Source organism: Ruditapes philippinarum, unplaced genomic scaffold (genome assembly GCF_026571515.1).
Source record: "Ruditapes philippinarum isolate M1 unplaced genomic scaffold, ASM2657151v2 ctg6761_1_1_1_1, whole genome shotgun sequence".
In the NCBI taxonomy this organism is placed as follows: Eukaryota; Metazoa; Mollusca; class Bivalvia; order Venerida; family Veneridae; genus Ruditapes; species Ruditapes philippinarum.
The window spans coordinates 136,975-151,679 of NW_026852539.1; the positions used below are offsets into that span (position 1 = coordinate 136,975).

Consider the following 14,705-nt stretch of genomic DNA (forward strand, 5'->3'; position numbering starts at 1 on the left):
CCTGATACACATTGCAAAAAACGTTGAACGCTCTGCCTCAACAAATTAAGTTATTATTAAGATAAATGTAAACAAGTGCATCAAAATGAATTGCACCGGTTTTTAGTTTCAAATTTACTTAAATTTGTTTTAGTTTATTAACCCCTTGAGAACAGTTTTTTTTAGATTAACAACACATATCGCCAAATGTCTAGTTCGAAAAGAAATAAATTACTCAAATCGTTCTGTAGTAGTTAACAGTAAATGAAATAAAAAAAAAATACTTGACAGTCTATCTGACTTGTTTCTTGTTCATATTACATTGTCTTGATAGGCGTACTTAGGCTGATTAATATTTCTTTGGCAGTTTAAAAGATTCCTTATTAATCAGTTTTAAAGATATTATCGGCAGAAAGTTGAAGGAACATTTTATTTTGATATTATTTAACAATTCTGCTTAAACTGAAAATAGTTTATGACAGATATTCGAGAATGGACCCTACAAAAATTGTCAATCTAATTTATGTTCTTTGAAATACTTCGATTCTAATTTAATGTGAAAATATGGAAACATCAAAACTGAAAAAGGAATTAAATTAATTATACACACATCATAACCACCATCTATCAAAACCAACAGATTATTTTTCAATTGTCATTCCTACGAGAACTCATATCAATGCAGTATAATATTCCGGTAACGTAACACACTTTTATATCATCTCAGCACTTGATATATCTTCAATGCCAGGCGGAGGTGATTTTATAAATCCAATTTATTTTGCACTATCTATGTTCGTGTTATTTATGTACTACCCTAGAGAAATGATTGTCACCAATCATTGCTTCTTCTAAATCGTGCTGAGTGTATGTTGCTCTGTCTGCTAGTCCACAAAGCATTACTGGTTAATGTTTTAGCAAAAATATATAAAGACATAAGTATATCTGCTGCAAATATTATTTTCTGAATTTTAAACATGAAATATTCTTAACATAAGTAAAACTGGTTAACATGCATTTCTTAGTTTTCAAATATTGTGCATGTAATTGGCAATCTCGTTAATTTTGACAAAGTTAAGAAAAAAATCTCGTTAATTTTGACAAAGTTAAGAACTAATTTAGATCTTGTGTAAAATAAACTCAGTAAGTTCTTATGCTAAATCAACTGTTCACTACAAAATGTAATGAGATCTTTACGCAGTGTAAAATGTTTTCTGGAAGGAAGTACTTGTATGGTTAAACAGAACTTAAATATCTGATCAATTTAGCTAGTAAGTTAAAGAACTATCCTAAAATTTAGTTGAAGAACTATCTTTTACATTATATTCTATAATGGCAAGAACTATCCTTTATATTTTATTTTACAATGACAACAACTATCCTTTACATTTAATTAAATAATGTTCAATGAAAATTCTTCTGATATTCAGTTCTGCCCTGTAAATTTCTACAGGAAGTCAAACTGATTTTAGACCGCTTTCATCCGAAAAAGAATATGCTTGTATAACATAGATACGTAAGCAGTGTTTTAAAGCGAATGGTGCAAGCACGAAATCATTGCTAAAAGTTATAAAACCTAAAATTAGCAGCATAAAGTTTTGTTTACATTCAACACTCGTGCGTGTAAATAACAAAGATATTTTATGTCACAACGTTTTCGAGAATTGACTCTAAGATTATAGAAAACAAAATATTTTATTGTTGATGATTTAATTTCAAATAGTTCATAAGATCTAGGTTTACACCCTTTAAGTACATAAAATAGAGGATGTGAAAAATTATAATACATGCAGTTAATGACAAGATTTCCACTTTTGTACCGTTGTTATGGATGCAATTAGGCAGACGTAAAGTCCTCGTAAGATTTATGAAAATGTTTTGCAAATATCAAATTGAATATGTAATCTAGCAGTTAACAAATCTAAAATATCGTATGATATATAAAATAATACAAATTATACCATAATCACTTTATTTACACTTTTCGATCTTAACGATCTTCCTGTTACTTGAGCTGTATAGCATGAATGATAAAACTACTGACAGGTGTTTTGTTTTCTACAAAATTATAATTCTAGGTACATGTAAGACGTAGATAATTCCGTACCTAACAAACATCTTCTTTTAATTGCACTAAATTTTATTCTCTCACATAGATATAAAGGAATTTGTAAAATATCATTTACAAATCAAGTTACAGCAAGCATTGTATGAAAATATTGATATCAATTAGAATCAAATTACCTCTCCATGCCACTGATTAGAATACTTATTTACAAAAACAACAAATGAAAAACTGAACAACTGAATATTTGAGCAGAAATCTGTGCGCACGTCCATACATATATGTACAGTTTTCATTTTTGTACAATCATTGTATATTCCAATCAGGTATAAACAACGTGAATTTAGACCAGAATACAGGATACTACAGCCAGAGGCTATGTTGGACATCTTATAATGCGATTTAGTGCAATCATCTTTACAGTTACGTCTTAAGGGCGTCTTTTAAGCCAACTAATCAAAATTTACCTCAGAAACCCATATAATTAACTTGAATCGTTAGAATATAGTGAACGTGATGTAGACATTTCTGAAAATACGCATTTCATCATCATTTATGATGAAAACAATTTTAAGGCATGATTATTTTTCCATGTTTGTCTTTGCATTGGCCTCTAATGGGATAATTTCACCATTACTATCAAACCCGAGAATTCCCCCATTGCAGTAGTCAACCATTCCAATATTTAAAATTATTATAATCATGGAAGATTCCTCTATTCTTCAATTTGCGCACAACGCCAATTGAAGAATTTCAAATAAATTGAAGTCTGTGTCTAACAAAAACATGCACCTGCTAAATTAACGGAATTAACTAATCGATATCGATAATTTCACATTAAAAGGAGTTTGAATATTTTTAACTGAAGTTCTAGAATAGAAAACTTGTTTAAAACTAAATTAAATATGCCTTAATGCATTTCATTTTGTATTTAAACAGATTTGAAATAATATATACATGATTTTAAGTTTCAACACAATTCCCTGCAAAACAATAAACACACAATAATGTGCACAACACATTTGGTTTGATTGTTTCTAGTTTCAACATTGGAAAATGTTTTTCATTAATTCGATTGTCTTTTAAGCAAAGTGCTTTTAATGAAAAAGAACGCGTTTCCTTGTAAACAAACCCCAATCATGAATAAAATAGAAGAATGGAAGAGACTTTCACTATTTTCTCATTTATTGCAACATTTTATGCAAATATTGTGAATAATTTAAAACAGAATGTTTCACATTTACAAATCAGCAAAACGCGTTCAAACGTATTTCTGCATCATTCTTATATTCTGAGTGTGTTATAAGGGAAACGTAATTTATAAAAAAGAATTAATTATATTTAAGCTTCAGTATAAATTGTAATGAACTTGCAACATATATCATTCTAAACGAATCGCGTTTTTAGTCTGTCAGATACGAAAGTTAATATATAAAATGACCTAAACACGCACCAAATATACATGCATAAAACATATTAGTATTATACAGAATGAGTTGAAAGTTGCTAACTTCAACATAATTTCATAGAAAGAAAATTTAAAAAAACTTAAAAAGGTAGTTTGAAAGCTAAGTATGTAAAACATTCTGTTTAGAAGGCTTGATATGTTTCAGTTCACTTACTGTAGTATTCTTAAAATGATGAAAGAAAGCTGTGAATAACAATCTTAATTCGGAAAACAGTTTGTTTTTTGCAATTTCTATCTATTTTTGTACGTTTGTTTGTTTTGGTATTTTACGTCACATCGACACAGTATAGGTCATATCGGGACGTTCCAGCTTAACGACCTTAACCACTCGGCCACGGACGCCCCTATTTTTGTACATGTGATTGAAAGAAGTAATTTTGGATGTGTTGATTTATGTAACCAGATGTAAACTTTGATTAAAGACGATTCGGACAATGAAACAAAAACATATATCACGCTTTTCTAATAGTTCCTGTTTAATAATGATAGTCAGGTTACCAGTAAAATGATAAATACAGTAATGGTTATCATAAATGCTTAATAATTATGTATTGACCACAATTGTGAGGTCATAAACTAGATCTACATTGCAATATATTAACAAGTAGTTCCTGTATTTGTTATAGAACTTAAACAAAGGACACACATGTACGACAATACCAGAAAAACATACCAAAACGTTTCTATATCGAGTGAATTACATGTAAAAGGAATAATCATGGACACTCACTTTAATAATGTCCAAAACGGTATGAATGTATATTAATTACAACGATGTGAAAAGTACTAAATCAACCAAATCAGTTTGAAAATAAGCACATCGCTTCAATCCAATCAAAGTTTCTTCAATGACCTAAACACAAAACACAATACTTGTAATAAATGCAACACATCACACTCCCCTCTATCATTACAATATTTGATACAGAAACAGGGTCACGCAGAAATGTGTGTTATCATATGTTAGAATATAGCGATGCTTCAAATATCCAATATCTCTTAAAATCATCTCTGACGAACATTATTAGCATCCTAGGAATATCCCCTGTCAAAACAATTGACAGTATAACAGCTTACGGTTTAAGCAGTATTTCTTTGTCTTAAATATGGCTACATTGAACTCACTATATATAAAAATTTGAAATCATTTTGTCTTAACTCTACATCTTATCCAGTTTTTAAAGATAATATCGGGTATTTAAGAGATTAATTTAATCATTAAAAATGCTAATTCATTGAAAAAAATTGTTGTGAAAGCTTGATTGACGTAAATTGCCTTTTTGTAAATTTGTTTCACAATTATGTCTAAAATATGCAATTCTATGAAAAGTACATAATTATCATTATAAAAAGAAAACAAGAAATCCATAAAGAACGCACACAATGACAAAATTGAAAATGTTGCATGTTCGGTTTGATTGAGCCTGTTCGTAAATGGTACTGGAAAGTTCAAGTTACCGTCCACGCTCCCTAGCACCGGCTTAAGCAGAATTCAACATTTAAGCGTGGTTATTGTATAAAACCGACTTGTTCATGTTCATTCCATAATATTACATAAACAAATAATAGCAAGAATACAAGATAATGTAATTTGATATCAAAGCAAGCAATAGTTATTCCTACATTCAGCGGAAATAAAAATACGAGCGCATAAAATACTTTTTGACACATTTTCTCCCTAGATATATCGCCTGACCTTCAAACGCTGCCTGATTGAGTTCTATATTGCCATCTTACCAATTTAGAAAGGAAGACATATATCTTCTTACTTAATTTACCACTATCACGCTGTTTGTCTGCCAATAATTTGCTCCACATTTTTCCAAAATTGCAATCATTACTGACAATTTCTTTCTGTTTCCTGAGAATTAATCTAAAAATTGTCTTATCAAAACAAGCAAATATACGTGTAATCATGGTTATGAACTTTCTGCGTTGGTACATATTAGCCTCAATCAAGAGAGAACCGGAAACCTTAAACAAAGCATCATTTAAAATATTCCAAGCTTAGTTTGATTTGAAATGACAAGTTATACAATTTATACATATAGATACTAAGTACTGTTTTTCCTAATTCATCTAAACAAGTTCTCCATTTCTTGGATTATACAATATATACATATATATATACTAAGTACTGTTTTCTAATTCATCTAAAGAATTTCTCCATTTCTTAAAATAAATTGGTATGTTACACTTATGTTTTACTTACAAAGCAATGGCCCAGTATTTATATGTAAAGATTCCTAACTTTTGTCTTTTGTTCCCTACATGAAACATAAACCATATTTTAAAAGTTGGAAAACAATTCTATTTTTTTTCTTTTCTGCTAAGATCTATTAATAAGATTGACGTTCATTTAAGACGGGCATTGCAACACGAAGTAATATCTTTTAAATTTAGTACCATTGTTAATTGGTGAAATTTGTTAGTACTGTTATTATATACCTGCAGCCAGTTGCGAATAAATGAAGGATATAATTCCAATTTTAGGGTACAAACGGGATAACTGTGAACAAATACAATAATTTTGGGTCACATGTTAAAACTTGAAACTATAACTTAAGTAGGTAAAAGTATGAACAGTACATGTTTATGTCTTGCACTATAAATACTTAATAAGTTTTTTTTTTGAGTTTGCATGTCAATGAGTTTTGCCCACAAATTTTCACATGCCATATTATTTGATGACACTAATGGAAAATTGATTTAATCATATAGTTACTCCACTCTAACGTCGATATATCAATGTTACATTAAAACTTCATTAGCGTTCATCCTACAGGTGAATCTACTGATAAAAAATCTACAATCTCATTATTATAACGACATTAATAATATATAATAACAATGCACATTTCTTTCATTTTAACTCCGAGTATAAAAAGTTAAGAACCAATTATACTTATAGATATTATTAAGTAAGTGAACATCTAACGTTAACATTTGTGTGTGTTTTGTTTACATATCACATTGCATAGTACACTTATTACATTTTTTCCTAGCATAAAATTGTTGCAAGTCAAATTGGTTTTAGTTTAGACATGTTTTTCGCAGAACAAAGATGTTAATATTATACACATGATAAGTATGTAACAAAATGCCTAAAGTATTGTTGTTGTTGGGTTTTTTTTCGAATTGTATGTTTATGTATAATAATAATCAATAAATTTGAGAGTTGATCTGTGTTTATTAATTATTGTAACCAAACTAAGTGACAAACATTCATTTTGAAAAAAAGCTTATTTATCTGTAAAATATTTGTTCTGCTCTGTAACGATATCAAACATCTACTCCAAAACCGGGAGAGACCGGACAATAAACGTGTCGTACACTAGTAAATCCCGGTCAAAATAGACCAGCAGAGACCGGGAATTACCGATAGGAGTACATCCCTTTATAAATAGATTTTCGGAATATTTAGGTCATCAACTCATCATTCTATTTCATGTACAACATTAACATGAAATAGAATAGAAAAGGTTATTATGGTATGTACAACAATAACATACCATAATAACCCACTGTGTACTACAAAATGATAAATAAAAGTACCCCGAAGAGCGCGATTTATTGACGGAAAAGGTTATTTCATTTGAAAATGTTTGCATTGCGAAATTCTTCAGTTCGCTATTCATTGTACATATCGCGACATTTCATAATCAAGCACCCTCATACCGATCGGAATGATCGGCTTTTATTATGACCGACTAAAAGGCTCGAGAAGTTGCTGTCGCCCTTTCACAAAATCTGATTTCATTCCATAAGAGGCGCCGCGCTTCGGCGCGGACGCCAATGAAATATTTGAAAGTTTGTAAAGTTACAAAACACATAACAACTTATTAAGATAATTTGAATCATGCCGTAAACTCTTCGATATGAAATGAGTGTTCGTATCAGAGATATCATCAGCAAAACTGTTACCCATTTCAATTTGATATTACATATTAAAGTGAGGTATTTAATGACAAACTAAAAACGAGATATCTGAGAAAAGAACTTCACAACAATATCAATGAAGTGTGTGATATACTTCGAATGTATGATTAACAAATTGTAAGTTGATGCATTTTGAAATGTTGATTTATAAAAAAAGTAAATCAAAGTCAGTTATACATACCGTATCATATAACATTGTGTCATAATCGACAAATTATATCATATTGACAATCGAAAAAAAAAAAGAATACATAATATTCCAATAATGTAAGACAGCGTTTCTTATATCATCTCGGCTATGCGTTACTTTCCTATCACAAGGAGAGGAGCTATGTATCCAATATATTTCACACAGTCTATGTTGGCGTTCTTAATGCATTGTCCTAGAAAATATATTGCCACTTATCATTACCTCCTTCTACACAGTGCCGATTGAATGTCACTATTTCTGTTTGTCAATAAGTCATACATTGTCAAATGCATAAACAAATTCTTTCAACGTTTAATAGAAGGTACGCAGTCTATACAAATAATCATCAATAAAGATACGAATTAAAATCTTTTTAAGTGATGATATAAATAACAAGAATACACTGTTCGAAAATGACATTCAAGAATATAATCTTACATGTATTACCTATACCCACATGTGGTTTATCCCATTTTCAACTTAAAACAATCCTTTGTTATTAATGTGGCATATTAATGGCATGAACAATAAAGATACTGACAGGTGTTTGGTTTTCCTTATAAACAAGATAACACAGTTAGATATGTACACCATTCCGTACCTCATAAATGTCTGCATTTAATTGGAATTTGGCACTAATGATGTTTACTCACATGCTCTATCTAACGATTAAAACTCCAGTTGAAAGGGACTCAACTGAGGGTGGTTGATATAACGGGACTGGAAGTTAGTTTTCGAAATTAATGTTCCATTAATTGTGCAAAATTCCAGATTTTTCTCTCTGTCTTTTATTCCAGAATAATTATTATTATTGTGAAAAATTATCTAAAATTGAAAAGCGTTGCAACGCTTTTCACTGAAAACGGTCCCAGATTAACACAAAAATACGAGTTACAATTTTTTTCTTTATCGTGTGGCATATCTGTCCCGGCTGATCTATATAAGTAATTCAAATTTTATGTTTTCAGTCTGTTTGACTTCAGTGCAGTTCCTTTGAAATTTATTGTGAAAGCATATCTCGCTAATGAACAAGTAAGATTTTATTGCATGAACATGTAATTCCCACACTACTACTCATAGGAAGGCAACCTATGATGGAACATTTTACTCTGATTATATGTAACAATTTAGTTATGCCGTGATTTGTAAAAGTGTCATTTTACAGTATGTTGACATGAATATAAACGTGTAATTATATATTGTCTTGCTGGAGTATTTTTTCTTAAAACCGCATCTTAACATTTATAACCATAACCTATAGGGGGTATGATTTAAAAATTTCATTTAAACTTTTATAAACAGTTTTTGGAATTCCTTAAAAATCTTTTAAAAGTACATTTTTTTTTTAAATAAAAATATTATCTTTAGAGATAAAAATTGTAAAGGATTAAAGAAGGTTCGTATAAAACCTCACATAAAGGCGATGGACATTGTTTTATGGAAATAAAACTTATATATTTAAATGTGATTTGTTTGTCATGCTTTTTATTAAATAATGTTTAATTGAATAACGACTTGTATTTTATCACGATTAGACTAATATTTTATGATGCTTCTAAAGAGCTATTTATTTTTTCTGACTTCAAGCGAGTTTACTTTTAATAAAAGTGAGATCTTTCCATGATTTTCCATGATTTTCCGAGATAAAATACTGACAGGCCCATTTTCTTGATAGCAGACTTTTATTCTTACTACAGTATGCGCACCAATTCCCATAAATGCATGACATTGATAAATAATTTACACACATGCAATGAATAATTGTTTTTAATACAATTACATTCAGGTGTTCTACACTTCAAAAAATAAAAGATGTCAGATATTGATTTCTTAAACTGTTTGTCTGTTTACCAGGTTACATACTAAGCAAAAGGAAATGATCTTCAAAATGGGAAATACCTCGGCAGCAATGAAAAGGTTTCAGAACGAATTCGACAAATTTGAAAAGTTTAGTTTTGCCGAGAATATTAATGAGCAGGCGCGTTTTCTTGTAAAAAATATGTCGTTTTTTTAGAAAGTAAAATACATAAAGTACGGAAAAATGACAAAAACACCAAATTATGAACATATTCATTGTTTTGTATTATCCTTCTTCAATCTAAGTTTGCTTCAATTGTAATTGGACAGATGGTAAAAGCTCATGTTAAACAGTTGGGTGCAAATGTTTTGCAAACTGTTGGTGAATTTGATTTCGAACATTACAGAATCTTATCAGGAATATTAACTTACAACACGTGTGAGGCAGACCATGATAGTTATGTTTATACATGTTGTACATTAAGTTGTAAGAGAATAATAAAGAATTAACAACAAGCAGATATCCGTTCCAAACAGATGAAAGCCCACCTTAAGATATTATAAGGTAAAATCAAGATTAATGTAAATTAGTACATCAAAATGAATTGCAGCGGAATTTTCAAGTTTACTTCAACTTGAATTAATTCATTAACCGTTTGAGAACGATATTTTAGATCTAGAAAACATAATGCCAAATGTAAAATTCGAAAAAAAATAAATTGACGCAAATCGCCATGTAGTAATTTACTGAACATGAAAAAAAGTTTTCTATCTAGACAATTTTTCTGAATTGTTCCTTGTGTATATAACAATGTCTTGATAGGCGCACATAGGCTGATAAATAAAATTCTTTGTCAGTTTGAAAAATACTCATGTTTTTCAGTTTTAATCAGACATAAAATTTATTTTCGTTATAAGTTAACAATTCTGATGAAAATGAAGTCAGCACTTACTTATTAAGATAATGTATGAAAGATATTCGAGAACAGATCTCTCAAAAATACCCAGTCAAATGTTTTTTTTTTAAGACTTTAATGTAAAAGCGATGAAAACATCAGGGTTGAGAAAAGAATCAAATCGATTTTACTCACATCATAATCACCATCTAGCGTTATCAACAAATTATATTGAATTGTCATTCCTACGAAAACTCTTATAAATGCATTGTAATATTCCAGTAAAGTAACTCGCGTTTTTATATCATCTCAGCTCTTGATAGATATATTTCTAATGACAAATGGAGGTGATTTTATGTATCCAATTTATTTTGCACCGTCTATGACCGCGTATACTACCCTAGAGAAATGATTGTCACTAATTATTGCTCCTTCTACATCGTGATAATTGTATGCTACTCTGTCTGCTAGTCAACAAAGCATCCCTCGTCAGTGTGTCAATGTTTAAACTTACAAAAGTATAAAGATTTATTTATATCTTCTGCAAAAGTTATTCGGTTATTGAAAAAAATGAATACTTGTATTTCCAATGTGCTTGTATAATATAGATATATTAACATATGTCTTAAAAGCGAATTGTGCAAGCAAGAAATTATTGTTAAACGGTTAAAATCCTTGAAATAGCAGCATAATAATATTTTGTTCTGTAACAACATTATGTTATTCTGCTTACGTACAACATTCATGTGTGTTAATTAACAGACACCTTTTATGTCACAACCTTTTTTATTACCGATTATAAAATTATGGAAACAAACTGTTTTTTATTTGGTTTTTAATAGTCCATAAAATATACATGTGGGTTTAAAATTCAGTATTGAAATCAAATTGAATATGTAATCTTGCAGTTAACAAATCTAAAATAGCATATGATGTTTAAAATAATACAAATTATACCATAATCACTTTATTTACACTTTCCGACCTAAACGATGTTTCTGTTACTTAAGCTGTCTGGCATGAATGATAAAACTACTGACAGGTGATTTGTTTTCTAATCAAACAAAATATAGTTTTTAGGTACATGTAAAATGTAGACAATGCCGTACCTAACAAATATCTTGTTCTAAATGCACTAAATGTTTTTACACACATGAAAATAAAAATATTTGTAAAATATCATTTTGTTTTTAAAAAATTAAATAGATTTCAAAACAAGTTACAACAAGCATTGTATGAAAATGTTGACATCAATAAGAATCAAATTTCCTCTCCATGCCACTGATTAAAATACTTAATTATAAAATAAACAAATAAAAAACTAAACAACTGAATGAATAAAAGAATTACTATTTGAGCAGAAATTTGTGCGTACGTCCATCAATATGCGCACATATTTTCATTTTTTTTGCATTCATTGTATATTCCAATCAGGTATAAACGATCAGAATACAGGATTCATCGCCATAGGAGACTATGTTGAACATCGCATAATACGATTTAGCGCAATTAGCTTCACCTTTATGTCTTTCGGGCGCCTGTATAACCAGCTAATCAGAATTCACCTCAGATACCTATCTTGCTAACTTAAATCACCATTTGAATAAATCAGATGCCTGTAAAAACAAATACTCAGGATTCACCTCAGATACCTTAATAATTATAACGAACCGTTAGAATAAAGTTAATCTGATGAAAAAGAGAAAAATCGGCACACAGTAAAGACTATTTAATAATCATTTATGAAAAAAAGAATTGTTAGGCAGGATAATTTTTCCATGTATGTTGTTTGCATTACCCTGTAATGAGATAATATCACCATTATTACCTAATGGGCAAACTTCCCCATAAGTAGCTACCATTTAATAAGGGGATTTTGTTTCCCATTTAGATAAGAAGATTTCCCCCATTACCATCATGGGGAAAAAGAAAGAGGAATTTTAAACTATTGAAATTTTTTTAAAAAATTAATTGATTTTAAAAAGATAAATATTCCACATATAAAAATTGTTGTTTTCTTCACAAATATTTTCGCCATTTCAAATGAATGGGGCTAAAATCCCACTGAACATCCTTCTTAAATGTAGACAGGAAAACCCCAATGGGAGGCGAAATTTTAAGCTATTTAAAAAATGAACGGCAAATTATTTTTTGTTAAAAATATAGCTGAGTTTGCTGTGCAAACATTTTTTCGTAAACTGTTGTAAGAAGAATATGGAAGTAAGCAACACATTCTAGGACCTATTCGAATGCAGTCTCACACAAACGTGCACCTGCTAAATTAAAGGGATTAACAAATCGATAACGCTAATTACACATTAAAAGGAGTTTAAATATTGTATAGGATAGAAAACTTGTTTAAAACAAAACTTATATGCCTTAATGCCTTTCATTTTGTATTTAAATAGATTTAAAATAATATATACAGGATTTTAAGTTTCATCACAATTCCTTTCAAAAACATAAACAACAAAATGTGCACAACTCATTTTGATTTGATAGTTTCTACCACTTCCACATTGGAAATGTTTTCTCATTGTTTCCGTTTGTCTTTTAAGCTAAGTGCTTTTAATGAAAAACAACGCGTTTCCTTGTAAATAAACCCCAATCATGAATAAAGATCGGTTAATAAAATAGAAGAATAAAAGAGACTTCAACTATTTTCTCATTTATTGCATCATTTTATGTAAATATTGTGAATAATTTAAAACAGAAGGTTTCACATTTACAAATCAACAAGACGCGTTCAAACGTATTTCTACATCATTCTGATCTGCTGAGTGTGTTATCAGAGAAAAGTAATTTATTAAAAAGAAATAATTATATTAATGCACTCACGTTTAAAATGTCGTATAAGTATATAATTATGTAAATCAATTACATCAATGTAAAAAGAACGTGATCTACCAAATCAATTTAAATAAGCAAAGTTTCTCCAATGACCTAAACACAAAACACAATACTCGTAATAACCGCAACATATGACACTCCCTCAATCATCACAATAGTTGATACAGACGGAGTCACGTGGAATTGTGTGTTATAATATGTTAGAATATATCGAGGTTTTCGTTTGGGGCAAAGACATTCTTTTACTTGGGGACCATACGCCGCTTTTCATGGAATGGCACTACTGTGTCACATTGAAGGTTCCGTGATAACCGCCGTATGAACACATCTGCGGATGTTTCTAAATTCAAAATTTCAGCATTTTCGTGTTAAATGTTGAATTCTGCTTAAGCCGGTGCTAGGGGGCGTGGACGGTAACTTGCACTTTACAGTACCGTCTATGAACAGGCTCAATCAAACCGAGCCTGCAACATTTCCAATTTTGTTGTGTTGGACTTTCTTTAGGGATTCTGTTTTTCTCTATTTTATTTTTCCAATATCTCTTAAAATCATCACTGCCGGTCATTATTAGCATCCAAAGAATATCCCCAGTCAAAACAATTGACAGTTTATCAGCAGTATTTCTTTGTATAGGTACGTGTGTAGCACCAAACCCACTATACATCGTTACATAAAATTAGTTCATGTTATTTTGGATCTTTGAGTGATAATTATTTGAAATCATTTCATATCTACGTATTATCCAGTTTTCGGAACAGGTTAATCAGCCTCAGTTTTCAGTCTTTAAAAATGATAATTTAAACCCAACTGTAACAGAAACAGTTTGTTGTGAAAATTTGATTGTCTTAAATTGCTTTTATGTAAATGTGTTTCATAACTGTAGCCAAAATATGTTATTATGATCATAATGTACTGTCGTATAACGGAGGAAGAACTCACGGATGTTACATACTTTTAATATACAAATACAAACACACAAGTGAACGAGTGGAATACCAAAGCCGAACTCCTTTTTCTGACATTTGAGAATAGTATATATAATATCAACCTGTCCTAAGGACATTTTATAATGTATATAAATACACACGTTTTAGAGTTACATATATTAATCATTTTGACATAAGATCAGTCTGCATGTATCCTGCACTATAATATTCATAAATCAAAGTCATGTTCCATAGTGCACATTATGAAATAAAAACCTTAATATATGTATATACATGTTGACTTGTCATTCTTTTTGAATATAGCGTGTATGACTCATTAGCCTGTGCAACCAGCTATACGACAATTCCTCCTTTACTTATATAAAAAAAATTTAAAAAAAAAAGTATTAAACAAGGTATTAAATATCAAATATTTCAAACTCGTTCTAACAAATTAAAAAAAAAATCTAAAATCAACTTGACATCTGTTTTACCCCTAAGGTAAGGATGTTATACATCAACCTTTTGTCACTTTAATTTTAAAAGAAAAATCACCTTAGGTAATATCCGGTCAGGGATGTCCGGTCAGAGATGT

At 29.8% G+C, this 14,705-nt stretch overlaps 1 protein-coding gene across 1 annotated transcript in view; it reads right to left on the reverse strand.

Moving 5' to 3' along the window:
• LOC132716542 (neuronal acetylcholine receptor subunit alpha-10-like) overlaps nucleotides 1-10,690 on the reverse strand; it is a 45,995-nt gene extending 35,305 nt beyond the window's left edge. The window contains exon 1 of the mRNA XM_060699843.1: nucleotides 10,530-10,690. The gene's annotated coding sequence lies outside the window, so the exon portion shown is untranslated. The remainder of the gene's footprint in view (nucleotides 1-10,529) is intronic.
• Between the last annotated feature and the right edge of the window lie 4,015 nt (nucleotides 10,691-14,705).